Source organism: Squalius cephalus (assembly GCF_949319135.1).
Source record: "Squalius cephalus genome assembly, chromosome: 14".
Classification (NCBI taxonomy): domain Eukaryota; kingdom Metazoa; phylum Chordata; class Actinopteri; order Cypriniformes; family Leuciscidae; genus Squalius; species Squalius cephalus.
This window is the reverse complement of record NC_137135.1, coordinates 16,030,620-16,045,833: the sequence shown is the minus strand read 5'-3', so window position 1 is coordinate 16,045,833 and position 15,214 is coordinate 16,030,620.

The window sequence follows — 15,214 nt, the reverse complement described above, 5'->3', positions numbered from 1 at the left end:
GAATGAGGCTTTGATGTGAGACCCTTGACATTTAGGTTTGTCTACTCACGCAGATACTCCCACATAGACTGTGTGATTAACTGAGAACTGTTTATCTGCAATCCTTATCCAGAAATGTCAAAGGCACCTTGTCATTTCTTTGAATGCCTGACGCTGGCCTCTCCTCTGGCTCACAGAAATGTCTGAATTTACTTCAAGGCTGTTTTTGGTTACGTGGTGTGAATCAGAGTATGATTACACTCCCTTCTCCTGCCCCTGCTGGACTTATTTCACGTAGTACTTTTAGGACAGAAAAACCCCTGCTTGTGCCATCAATGTGTTTACTAGTGCAACCAAGTCAACTCAAGACAAAACTGCACCATTGTTTTATTTATGACATGTTGGATTTACCATCAAAACTTACGTTTGTCTGGCGATATTATGATTTACTGACCTGAGAATTATTTTATCAAAATACTTGTTTAGAATCGCTTGTGATGCCTTCTTCAGAAATTAATAATTCTTTTGAGTAAGTTATTTTATATGGAATAATCAGCTAGGCTACGGTTAGCTATATGTTCCAAGGCCGGCAGCTATATGTTACAGCTGGTATTATCATGCTTTTTGGTCGATCAGATCACAAGTAGACAAGGGAGACATATCCGTTTACACCTGGTGTTTTAATCCATCTCTTTTTTCCACTTTCAACCACTTCTGTACTGATTTCTTTGAGGGTAGCTCTATAGGATATTGATCCCATAGTGGTTCTATGAGTGAGTAAATGTATGGGCTTTTTCACATATAATGATCTAAGGACAAAATTAGCTTGTGTAAAGAAAAAAACACGAAGACCAGCAGGTTTAGTTTCTGCTCTGACAGCCGCAAGACCACGGTGAACGCTGTGAGTGTGGGTTAGAAATCAGGAATGGTGAGAGAACATTGTGCTTGGTACGTTTTTCATCTTCAAACGTTTAAACATTAGGTCAGTAGGCAGAGAGTAGGCTGTCTTTTGTGGCTGTTCGAACACATTCGACCACATGAGTGTTTACACTACGTAAGCAATCTGGTTGAATGTGTTTTTGACTACCTCTGGAAGTGGTTGAAAGTGGACAAGTCCACTTGTGATGCGATTGACCAAATCGCATCTTAATACCAGATGTAAACAGGGCCTAAATCAATTGCATTTCAGTCTGAATCATTCACGCAGTGGATTGTTTGGCGCGGTTTCAAACGTACTTAAACAACACTATACTTCATAAAGAACAACATTTTTTTACCTACAATCCAAATATGAAAATAACGTCACCTACCTAGGTCAGCAATATTCCAAGTGATTTTACTGTTGCAGGAGCTCCAGGGCCAGTAAAATGATTGTCTTGTGAGATAGTCATTCACAGAGTCAGTTCTTTCCCATGGATTGGTCAAAAGGGTTAACTGTCTGAAAAGTTTGAATTGATTCGCGATTTATTCTAAATCCAGAATTCAGACAGCTCACTCGCGCATTGAATTGTTTGGAGTAGTGTGTAAAACAATGGCACGCTACTTCGTACTTCAGAACATGGAACAAAAACAGCGATATGGATGAAGTGGATATTTACCTACAATCCAAACCTACAATGGCAACTCTGTCAGCGCCGAATAATATATGTATTAATTTACCTGCACATGCAGCTTGTAAACGACTCACTACAGATAAGTAGAGTATGAAAACAGTACACAAAAACAGCATTAACATGTTTTGGATATGTGCATTGGAGTGCATTGGAGTGTGCGATTTGATACCATTACTCATATGGCACTTTTTGAAAGGTTGGCTAATTTTGAGCAACAAAAGCTAGTAGAGTGATGCAATGAAAAATTATACATATTTCAAAAATATGTTAATGTTAATGGGGTTAATGTTTTTTCCCATACCAACATCAGAAATTAACAGGGGCATGGGGCAAAAACGCCTCTGTGTGAGTTCTTTTTTTTAACATTTGTAAAGGATATATTTAAGCAATACCATACAAGCAAGAATGCTGTTTTCCTGAATATCAGCACATTTGCAAACGTCATATTTATTTTATACAGTTCAATAAACAAGAAGTTAATATTAGGTGACGTACATTTTAACAATATTGTCTGTTTTAGCTTTGTTTCGCCTACTCATGGTTTAGTTTCATCTTTCATGGAGCTAGTACCTGATTGGTCTTTTTCACTAAAACTCATCCCTACCCAACCGTAATGGATGCATTAGCTTGCCGTTTTACTGACCACCAAGTTTCCATCATAAATATTACTGTTCCTTTACCATTTTTCGTTGGAAATTTGCTGTTTAGCGCGGATTGCGTTCATAACAACCACGAAAAAAAACCCCAGACAACCTTTTTTCCTATTATTAGAAAACCATTTTCACTTCACCCAACCTCTCCGCCCCATAAGCTCTACTGTGAAAGCATCCTCAAACAAGTAAGAAAGGCCCAGAATAGTGTCTGACTCATATTCTTCGCTTCAGGAATCTGCCCTCCGACATGTAGGATGCAGGCAGGTATCTGCATTCTTGAAGCCCTATAAACAGCAAGTTCCTCATCAAAAAACAGTTTCCACTATGCTCTTTTCAATTTGACTAACCTAAAGGAATGAGACATTAGTAGTTGACTGGCCTATACGTAACCCTGCATCAGTGACATTTGGCTGAATGGACTATGAATAGCAATGTCTCAAGGGCTCAGGATACATTAGAAACACTTTTTTTCACAGCCTGGCAGCGGTGGATGCGTGTAGCTTTTGTAAAGACATGACCCTTGTTCAGACGGTTGTAGTTTTACCCTTACTCATAAAACACGCACCGCACACTGCTTTTCTGCTGTTTGCCTCCCACCAAGGTTGTTTTCCTTCTGCGTCTTGTTCGCATGAGAGCCCCATCGTATTGGTATCAGATAGATTGGATGGTTAAACAATGCTTTGTAGGTAATTGAAATCATGCACATTGTGTTAAAAGGCAATGAGTACATGTTATTGAATTACTAAAGCTGTGGCTAGAGAGAAATAAACTGATTTGATGGCAAGCACAATCTATGGTGAATATTTGCTGCAGTACAGATGAAGATCAGTGTGTGAGAGATGTGTGAAAAATGAGTCTTTGCACTCCCTGCAGAGTTCATGATTAGACTAGGTTTCATAATTCAACTTTCCTCCATTTTACAGACCATAGATGAATGATATCTACAGGTGGTGGCATTTCATTTCGCTCTAGCCACCTACATTGCAACCTACCCACACACACTATTGAGTCTTTGTCTGCTGGAATAATCTGTGCTGTAATCATGTTACTACTGTAGTTCTCAGCAACAGAGTGTTTAATCACATGTTACAATGAACATGAGATACTTTGAAAACTTCTGGTCCACGTCAAGTTCCAGAAATCATTTCCTGTAATTCTTTCGAAAATGATTGCGTCTGTGTATCAAAATATTTGTCTAGCTGGAAAGTGAGGAGAGAGTTGAAGTTAGAAGTGCAATCGAAGAAACCCTATCCCCTCGAGATGGTAAAAGAGCGAGTGCTTCAGACTGGACGCCTCAAGGAGAGACATATGCGCTCAGCAGGGAGTCAAAAGGAGCCTTTGTGCATTTTACACTGATGGAAAGTTTGATTGGTCCATTACTATTGTGCATTTACATTCCTGATCAGGGTTAAGTAGTGACTGTTCCTTACATTATGGATCACATTAAGGGTAAGTGTGGGTGGACAGGATGTCTCGTATGAATAGCAGGGACAGGACACCCATAGGTCTTGAACTTGCAATGTTCTTTATGCAAAGAGAGTGTAAAGTAAGTGCAGATGGGGAGTGTGGGGTAAGATGTGCCAACATATACACTACCCTCTGCCATTCAAAAGTTTGGGGTAGGTAAGATTTTTTTGTAAGAAATGAATACTGTTTTTCCCCAAGGATACATTAAATTGATAAAAAAATGACAGTAAAATCATCCAACCATGACATGGTTTTCTAAAAAAATATTAAGCAGCATAACTGTTTTTATCAATGATAATAAGAAATCGTACTTGAGAAGCAAATTATCATATTAGAATGATTTATGAAATATCATGTTACACTGAAGACTGGAGCAATGATGCTGAAAATTCTGCTTTGCCATCACAGAACTAAATTACAATTTAAAATAGAAAAGTTATTTTAAATTGTAATAATATTTCACAATATTACTGAGATAATTTTAAGAATTTTGTAAAATTGTAAAAAAACATTCAAAATAGTTTTCAGCTAATATTTTTTTCTCAATATATGTCTATTCATCACAGGCAAGTCGATATGAATTTTAATTTATGGTCACATGGTAAAATTATGCAGTTTGATGGATTAAGGGGGCGATGCATCTTATCCACTGACACATCTCAACTCACTCTCCTTTACTGTATCGAGTGTCTGTGGGGACCAAATTGCATTTGTCAGACCTTAGAATTTATACACTAACTCGGATCAATTATTGAACAGTTTTTCTGACCAACCCTGGTTTAATTCATGTCCTTTTTTCTGCACTTGGTCAAAACCAACAATCGAGCTATTGCAAAATATAATCTGCTTGTATTTGCCACACAGTTATAGTTGGTTGACAGTCAGGCAGCCTAGCGTCTGGACTGCCATCTCCATCTCCCCTGCAGTTTGAAGCCACACGGCATGATTAGTCTTGTCACCCTGTTTACTCAGAGACAGACAAGATCTACTTCCAACTGCCAAGTAGTAGCAACAGTGCTAACGACGTCTGAAATGCCTTAAGACACACACACAAACTTTTTAATTCACAGGCACTTAGCTTATTGCTCATATTGCACAATTTAGAGACTCTTTGGTTTTAATGTTCTGTTGTCAGCATTAGCACAGAGCTCCACTCGAGAGAGTCTTGTGTAATTGCACTGCAGATTTTTTTTCTTTTCTTTTTTAACCAGTAGAAACATCTAAACATCCTTAACAAGATAAATATCTTGAAAAGCAAACTTGTATAAGAGATTAAGACTTTCTTTCACTTAACATATCTTAGATATAACAATTGGGGTAAGAATGTAAAATCTAAAAGTGCATTTTTCAAAAAGTGTGGTTTTCTATATCTAATATCTCAGGATTTGCAGTGTTGTATGTTTTCAGAGTATATTAACCATTCCTTTTTGGGTTGCTGAAGGTAGACCAGAGTCTCACAAGCTCAAATTTTCCACCCTGACCTGTGTCACCAGAGGGTTTGGTTCCAGGGAAACATTCACAAAGAATACAAATTAGTAACTTGAGTCAGTAGCGGCAGCCTGTTCACCGAGATAACAAGTCTGGCAGCATGTTTAGCTACTTTAAAGTCATCCCAATGTTTGCTCAATTTCAAGAAATGCTGGTGAGGATGTGGAAGCCTCATGTTCCCAATCTAGCAAAGTGGAGACATTAAATGTTGATTTTCTAAAAATGCGAAAATAAGTGTTTGGAGTTCAGTTGATGATAAGTTAGAGGAGTGAAGAGTTAGAACTGTGAAGAGCCTTGATGTTGTTTCGGGTGTATTTGGAGCAGGTGTTCTTTAGTTTAATATGAGACAAATAAAAGGCAAGATCATTTAAATTGCATACATTTAGTTTTCTCTCTTTTGATATATATGCAAATATATTTGAAAACCTGCCAAGCTCCCATGTATTTGAACAGTCATTGTTATTGAAGAGCCTGGTGGCTCATTTGGTTTAATGAATTTGACAAAGGCATATAATAAAGACGCAAACACTGCGTGACCTGAACTGGTGCCAGTGTAATTAGCTTGATATCACAACCGGTAGCTCTAGTTGTCTTTTAAATGATAGATGTGTGTATTAGAGCATAATGGGCTCTTTAAAGAACCCATGAAATCAAAAGTGAAGTTTTCTTTTAGCTTTCAGAATGAATATGTTAGCCTTATTGTTATCTATAAGCTAGTGTGCTCCAAAACAATGACAACATTCGCATTTAGAAGATATCAGCATTCAAATCCTACAGTCTCTCACTTCTGCCAATATGGATCAATGATTTTGATGACATCACTCTGCACTTCAGCTTCTCATCAGCTTTTCTGTCCAGTCAAATGCTCTCTAGAATTTGAAACGTCCCGCCCCCTACATTTTAAAAAGACGTTGATAGGGCACTATATAGGGCACAAGTCTATATAGTATACACAAGTCTGCGCATAGGCTACCAGAAAAAGTATCGGACCCATTTGAAGAAAAGCCTTCACCATGCCAGGTGCAAATTCCAAACATGAAGGGGAAATCGACAGGGCCTTTAAATCTGCTATTCTTTTGAGAGATGTAATGGCCAACAAGGCTTTCGTGGGTAGAGGAACACAATGTTTTTTGTGTATATTATCCATGACAGTTTTGAAATGTTGTATGTTGTAAACAGTCTTTTTCTCAATTATTTTTTGTAAAAATCTTACCTAATAAAGCAATAAATCAATCATTCATGGTCAGAAAATTTTCTGGAACCTCATCAAAAGGCTCAAAGGGAGCAGCCGAAAGGCCCTCCAAAACCACAGCCAAGTTCCAGGCCGGAACTCTTGTGTGAACTGCAGGCCTCAGCCTCAAAGTACCACAGAGGAAAAGAGGTACCAATGGGTCTCTCCCCAAAGACATGCCATGCAAAGGAGTGTGGTAAGCAGCTATGGCTGCCACATACACCTTTAAAGTGGAGGGGGATAACCCTGCAGAGAACCACTCTTGCTGGAACTCCAGCACTGTACCAGCTGTGCAGTTAACTGGGTCCAGCTGACGATGAGTTGGGCCCCCTTAGGGGCCACACCCACAACTTCCATAACTCTGGGCGGGGGTAGAAGATTGAGCCCCCCACCTGAGATAGAAGACCCCACCTGACCAGAATCTCCCAAGGAGTAAAAAGAGCTAAAGACGGGCACCCTCCCAGTGAACTCTCTCCATAACTCCCGGGAGCAGAGCGAAGCATACAGACAAAGCCTCGGCCACGTCTGCACCATGGCATCCAACCCCTGTGATGCTTGATGCTTTAGAGAAAACCATAACGGACAGTATGTCGTTTCTTGATACATGAAAACATCCACTTCCGGTTGACCGAACCTCTTCAATATGAGATCCAATGGAGTGGAGTCTCCATTCCCCGGGCCTCATCCCCAGTCTCGACATGATGTCTTCTCCTTGATTTAGGCATCCAGGAATGTTATCTGCTCTCAGCGTGGAAAAGCCAGGGCCCGTATCCCTAAAGATTCTGAGAATCCTCTCAGAGAGCTCCTAACTTAACCTAAAAATTCCTTGCCAGGAGTTTTAGCTTAGAAGTGATTCCAGAACATTTTCAGTGAACTCTGAGCAAGGAATGGATGGAAAATCCTATCTTAGTGAGGAGGTGTGGTTGACCCCGTTGCTAGGTATGAGTCATCATTTCAAAAGCCGTGATTGGTTGATCCTACAAGTTTGATGAAAATGAACTTTTGGTGATAATGAGCAAAGGATGTACCCTCAAATCAATAAACATAATTATACACTCTAATCTTATGCAGACTGTAATTGTAAATAATATTTCACATTCAAGAAAATATCTGGAAAATGAATAGTAAGCTGTAGGGGTTATAGCCTAACATTAGAATCTAAAATATGTGAAAACTTAAGCTCATTACACCCTGTTCAAATAATGATTCGTGTCTTATTTGCTCATATTAATATCCTAGCTGGCATATTTTGTACTTTCACTCCCATATGGACCCCATTGAAAACAAGATGGCCTATCTCAAGGGGCTGTCCTTAATGAAGTAGAAATTGCAACGTTACAACTCAGTGTGGTCTTAACGAGGGTAACACGGCTCAGCTTTTATCAATGTCTGTCATCCAGTGTTGGCAGGACATCTCTCCTGCCTCCTCTGTTGGCCATTTTGTGCAGCTGCTTAGGGGAACTCCTAAGCCACTAAAAGTCCTCTTCCCTGCTCTTAGCAGATCTCGCCTTAGGAGCCCTTTTAAGCGCTAGGAATCTTGAGGAATAGCTTTTATATTAACTGGGATTTTCGTGTCACTTTTAGGGGAAATTCTAAGAAAACGTCATGACTCTGAGAATTTTCTTAGAATTTGGCCGCTAGGAGCCACTTTTTGCACAAAAATTCTTTAGGGATACGGGCCCTGGTCTTGAGCCACCACTGCAAAGGTCTCATGTACAGCAGGCCAAAAGGTATCACGTTGGCTGCTGCTGCCTTAAAATCCAACCGTCTCTGAAACAGTTTGACAGTGCATGACTGGTCTAGCTTCAGTTCTTTTACAGCTGAGAGGCTGTATCCACTAATCATTGATATAATTTAACACGCGAATGTCCTGGAGTCTCAAAGGAGCCAGTGCAGCATCCACACATTTTGTGAAAGTGCGAGGTGACAATGGGAGGCCAAAAGTAAAAGAACCCGATACTGGTACGCTTTACCCCCAAAAGTGAACCTGAGGAACTTTCTGCATTGTGGAAGGATGGATACATGGAGGTAGGCATCTTTGAGGTCTATTGTGACAAACCAGTCCTCAGATCTGATTTGAGTCATGATTTGCTTTAAAGTGAACATTTTGAGCTTTAGCTTCTTGACCACACGATTTATCCGAGCAGACAATGGGATATTGACTTGTTGGAAACTGTTGCGTTCCAAAGCACCTGAGGTGGTAGGGTTAACAGAACGGTCCCCTGAGGGCACCGAAGAGAAGTGAGAACCGTATGATGAGATGTACACCACTTCCCCCCTGATGGGCCTGCCCTCAGAGGTCTGGTGCTGGTGGTGTCAGGACCTCTTAGCTGAAGCCTTTCTGGCCAGAATGACATTCCTCAGATCTGCCTAATCTTTGCCAGGTTTAGGCTTTGAGGTTTCCCCAATCTTCCGGCTGAGGCCGGCTCCCGCCCAGCAGCTCCTGAGACCTTTGAATGACGAGGGAGATACTGCTGGTATGCCGCCGCCTGCATTTAAGCCTCTGGAACCTCTCAACGACCGAGTTGACAGGGTCACCAAAGAGGCCAGGAGGTGACAGTGGGGTGTCCAACAGAAAGGACTTGTCTTTCTCTTTGATGTTAGAGAGGTTTAACCACAAATGCCTCTCCGAAGCTACCAGAGCTGCTATAGTACGACCAATAGCTCTGGATGTCTCCTTGGTAGCCGGAGGAGACAAATCTGTGGCCCAGGTCGGCCTGGTACACCTGCAGTATGCCTATTGTGTGCAGTCATGCACCAGCCTGACTTACTGACACATAAGCCTTCCCTACCAAAGCCGATGTTGGGGCCTTGAGGGACGATGACGTGTAAGAGGATAGATTGCTCGCAAGCATCTGCTCACCCTTAGGCATCACCCCCCGTACTCTCTCAACCTTAGGATGTTCTAGTAATTCAAAACCTGAGGTTCGTATACGCAATAACAATATGGTTTCTTTCATGATCTTGCCACCTCGGTGTGGAGATAGTGAAAAAAATGGCAGGCCCCGAAGTAGAGGTTGCACTTTAAAACTAAAAGCCTATCAAACAGCATGTGACTACAAAACTAAGTTATCTTTCATGTCTCATTGCGCTTAAATTGTCAAATACACACAAGGTTGACATAAGCAGTTGTGATAAAACCGGATGTGTGTCTATATCTTAGATCCGTGCATGAAGTGTTTGTGACAGCAACCTAATAAAACATCATTCATGTTAATCAAACAACAAAACACAAATATAGAAAACCATTTACTCCTCTTCACTGAATAACTTCAGTAGCTTTAACCCTCTGGGGTCTGAAGTGTTTTCTGGGTCCTGGAGGTGTTTTGACATGCTCTGACATTTGTGCTTATTTCTGTTACTTGTGACATTTTCATGGCTAAAGTCTGATTACACTGTATTCAGCACAAACTCTGCTACAATAATATGTCAGCAGCATGTATGTAAAAGTTTGTAGTTTTGAGATAATAACATTTATGCGTGGTTTGTGAAAATACAAAAAATAATTGTCACTGAAATAAGGCCATGAAACCCCTACTGATTATTTCTTCACAAGACTTTTGAAAATTGTATCACGTAGCCTAGAATATTTGCTCCAAAACTATGTGAAAATCACCCTGACTGCTCATTCAGATAAGACAATATATTGATTTAAAAATTGTAAGATGTGTTTTGTGTGAGAAAGCTTTATGCGGGAGGCGTGATCACATCATTAATATGTAAGGCTTTTCACACCTGAGAAAGACAAAGACCCTCCCTAATGGCCCTATCAAGAGCCATCAGGCCCTGTCATTCTGAGCAACCTTGCACAAAGAATGAGGAGATTTAAAAAAGAATGGCTTTTTGATTGTTTGGATTTATTTACAACACAACATAATCCAAAGATACACAACAAATGACAAAAAAGCACACTATTGAAAACAATGATCCAAAGACAGAGAACTTTGTGCCATTCCTAAAAACATTGTACATACCTTTCATTTTCAAGGTGTTTGATTTTCACTTTACCATGTTCATGTACAGAGACTCATGTGAATTTTGAAGTCAGCAGTACTCAGTGGCATCTGGTCCCTGAAAGAAAAAAAAAGTGAACATACTGATATCAAGATTTCTATAGGCCTGCACGATTTTGGGAATACATTTTAGATTTTTCAGGTTACAATTGCTTTTTAAAATTCACAGAATACACACACACACACACAAATATTTCCAACAATATATAATATAATGAACACCAGGTTTGTTGTGCCTTGCAAGCATAGGCTATGCGCAGTGCTGCATAAAATAATAATAACAATAACCTATAGCAGCCTATAAATCTTCCAAAAGATTTCAGTAACAACTACACTAGAGAAAAATATATTGATTATCATATGTTACTTCAAATCTTTCCATTCGTTATGATGATATGAAATGAGATAATAGTAAAAACATGAAGCCTAATGTTTGGTGCATTTTGCTTTTCAAACGCGATCGCGCTCCAAAATATGATACATTCAAACGCACAGCATGCTCCAAAATATGAAACATTATGGTTACCATATTATACATATCTACGTTTGAGCAGATATCCACAAACACAGTAACAGTAAACACGGGTCTAAATATTATAATATTCACCATACACTCACCTAAAGGATTATTAGGAACACCATACTAATACTGTGTTTGACCCCCTTTCGCCTTCAGAACTGCCTTAATTCTACGTGGCATTGATTCAACAAGCTGCTGAAAGCATTCTTTAGAAATGTTGGCCCATATTGATAGGATAGCATCTTGCAGTTGATGGAGATTTGTGGAATACACATCCAGGGCACGAAGCTCCCGTTCCACCACATCCTAAAGATGCTCTATTGGGTTGAGATCTGGTGACTGTGGGGGCCATTTTAGTACAGTGAACTCATTGTCATGTTCAAGAAACCAGTTTGAAATGATTCGAGCTTTGTGACATGGTGCATTATCCTGCTGGAAGTAGCCATCAGAGGATGGGTACATGGTGGTCATAAAGGGATGGACATGGTCAGAAACAATGCTCAGGTAGGCCGTGGCATTTAAACGATGCCCAATTGGCACTAAGGGGCCTAAAGTGTGCCAAGAAAACATCCCCCACACCATTACACCACCACCACCAGCCTGCACAGTGGTAACAAGGCATGATGGATCCATGTTCTCATTCTGTTTACTCCAAATTCTGACCAGGCAACATTTTTCCAGTCTTCAACTGTCCAATTTTGGTGAGCTTGTGCAAACTGTAGCCTCTTTTTCCTATTTGTAGTGGAGATGAGTTGTACCCGGTGGGGTCTTCTGCTGTTGTAGCCCATCCGCCTCAAGGTTGTGCGTGTTGTGGCTTCACAAATGCTTTGCTGCATATCTCGGTTGTAACGAGTGGTTATTTCAGTCAAAGTTGCTCTTCTATCAGCTTGAATCAGTCGGCCCATTCTCCTCTGACCTCTAGCATCAACAAGGCATTTTCGCCCACAGGACTGCCGCATACTGGATGTTTTTCCCTTTTCACACCATTCTTTGTAAACCCTAGAAATGGTTGTGCGAGAAAATCCCAGTAACTGAGCAGATTGTGAAATACTCAGACCGGCCCGTCTGGCACCAACAACCATGCCACGCTCAAAATTGCTTAAATCACCTTTCTTTCCCATTCTGACATTCAGTTTGGAGTTCAGGAGATTGTCTTGACCAGGACCACACCCCTAAATACATTGAAGCAACTGCCATGTGATTGGTTGATTAGATAATTGCATTAATGAGAAATTGAACAGGTGTTCCTAATAATCCTTTAGGTGAGTGTATATCTAGCAACAGTTCAACTGCAATGTGAAGTTTATGCAACAATAACAGAAACTAATAAGTATATTATATTATATGTGTCATGTGCATCTTTTGTTCTTATTTTTAATAACAAAGATAAAATAATAAAATATAGATTTTCATCTTCACCCACCCTTTTGTCTAAATGGTCTGTCATTCTTTTATTATTTTATATTTTGTATCCTTGCAAGGCTACATTTTTAAAATAGGGAGATTATTTTGGCTGTATTGCTCAGTCACAAAAAATCATGATAAAATCGTGAATCGTGAATTTCCTGAAAAAATCTGAATATGATATGTTTGCCATATCGCCCACCCTTGCACTGATGTTTTGTCTTTGTGTTTGACTCTGGCTCTGTCTATGCTTGAATATTGGCCATGTTTTATCGACGACCGCTTATGATGAACTCTGATTCATCATGCTTTCTCTTGCACTTGTATTATTGTGGAAGTTATCAGTACATTTTAAGGTACATTTAAAGGAGATTTTGGTAGTTTGTCTAGATTTGTATATTAACACATCACTTAATGAAATACAGACATCAATATGCCCTCTCATAATAACAGAGACATTTTTGACTTTAACTTTCTACTTGACTACATTTTTGAATAAGTATACGTTACACATATAGAAAGGAGCAGACCTCGTTTCTGGTGCAACACATTTAATAGGGAAATATTGCATGCAAACCTGCAAGACAGAGGTTTTCTCATTACTCATTTTAGCATTTTCTATACCATGGCTGTTAAACAAACTAATGAAATAATTCACTTGCAAATACAGTTTACATATTAAGCACTTGAACACATATCTTGCACCATAAAATCAAAAATAAACCATGTTAAACTTAATTTGAACCCATACAATTCACTTTGTTTGTTGAACACTTTTCAGAATACATGCATTCTATGCATCCAGCATGACTTGTTTACTCTAAATAACAAATAACAATGTAATGTTCTCTTATGTCACCTTTCATAACTCTTATATCATTACTGAGCAAATCACGTCGTCTGAGTTTATTAACTCTGCCACCGCGGCATACTATTTGCACGAAATGGCGGACACCTGCGAACTCCACGTGCGTTACCGAACCCGCGTCACTTAAACTATCAATTTAGCCATCAAAATCACACAATAACTAAATAAACATCGCTGTGAATAATGTATTTTCATATCTGTGCACAATACAGACTCGCGTTTCACATACAAGTTTTCATTACTGTTGTTTCTGATCATGTTCTATTCACGAGTAATGACAATACAGTTTTTGTGCTCAAAACTTACTTCACACAACAAAATACTAAAGATAACGGTTCATGAACCCCTTTTATCTGTAATAAACTGAGTTAATCTTACCTGCAAGACAGATATCAGATTCAATGTCAATCACAATTGGAGTGTCTCAATTCTGTCTGTTAGCTATCTGCTCGTCTCTACATTAACTGCTATATTACGCGTTCTGGAGCAGATCTTAGCGAGAGCTCCCCCTAGCGGTTTGGATAATTTACACCGCTGTATACACATAAATCAATACCCTTCTTGCAGATCTCTTATTAAAGTAACCAAACAGGAGTCTAAGACAGGCTTTAAACACAAGCACAAACATTTAGTCTGAATAGATTACTCTGAATATAAATGTATGCTAATCTCTCACTTTCGTTTTTAATGACTTATTCACACTAGTGCCACACTCTCCCCCACAAAACTAAATGTCTCCTGACATTTCAAAAATAACTTGAAGCATATTCAACAGTTTCTCAACCGGAGTCTTTAACAACTCTCAACTATGCTCCAAGTTCTCCAGAAATGACCGCTTGGGGCAGGTAACTGCTTTACTTCTACTGAGCAGTCTCTTTGGACCAAAGAAGGTTGACCTAAGGTATCATAAGTAAACACCACTGATTTCTGTCTCTGTCTCTTTGGATAAAGTCTCAGGGATTTTGGAGAGTCCATCTCCGACTCACTGTCCTTTACGTCATTGTCACTGTCAATGTCCCCATCATGACTTGAGCAGAGTCCATTTTTCTCAAGGTTAAGGGGAAAATCCCCTCCTACGGAACAATTTTGAAGGGGCAAATCCTCTTCGCTCTGAAGGGGCAAATCCGCTTCGCTCTGAAGGGGCAAATCCGCTTCGCACTGAAGGGGCAAATCCTCTTCGCTCTGAAGGGTTTCATCTTGAGGCTTGAAAGGCGGTGCTCTTGGGTTAAGAGGCATGCGATCCTCCTCTTGCCACCGACCGGTAAGAACATATTCCTCCTCCGACTCGCTCTCAGAATCTACTGGAAACTGTCTCTTTTTGTCTTTGTCAATCTTATTCCCTTTAGGCGTGTTTCGAGCGTTCTGTGAACGGAGTTGATCTGATTTTTCCCTTTCCAGCGGCAGGAAGTCACACGGTAGATTTCTGTGGATGACACGGCTTTTCCCCTTCTCTCTTTCAGGTCTCACCTCATATACTGGACTTTCAGCGTGTTTCCTTTCCTTTACCACATGTACCTGATCTTCCCAGTATGACCGTATCTTCCCGGGACCCCCCCTCGGAGTTAGATTGCGGATCAGGACCCGGTCACCAGGCTGAAGATCTCTCCCCTGAGCCTTCTGATCATAGTAAGCTTTCCCACGGGCTGCTGCTTTTGAAGCGGTCTTTGATGCAATTTGGTATGCCTCACTCATCCTTTCCTTCCAACGAGACACATAGTCCTGGTAAGTGCCATACTCTTCATCTGTCTTCAGGTTGAAAAGAATGTCAATCGGTAAGCGAGGGGATCTTCCATACAACAAGTAGTACGGAGAGAAACCTGTTGCTTCACTTCTTGTGCAATTGTATGCATGAACCACTTTGGCCAAGGAATTCTTCCAGTCTACTTTTTCCTCATCCGCAAGTGTACGAAGCATGGACAATAGAGTGCGATTGAATCGCTCCACTTGTCCATTGCCTTGTGGATGGTAGGGTGTGGTG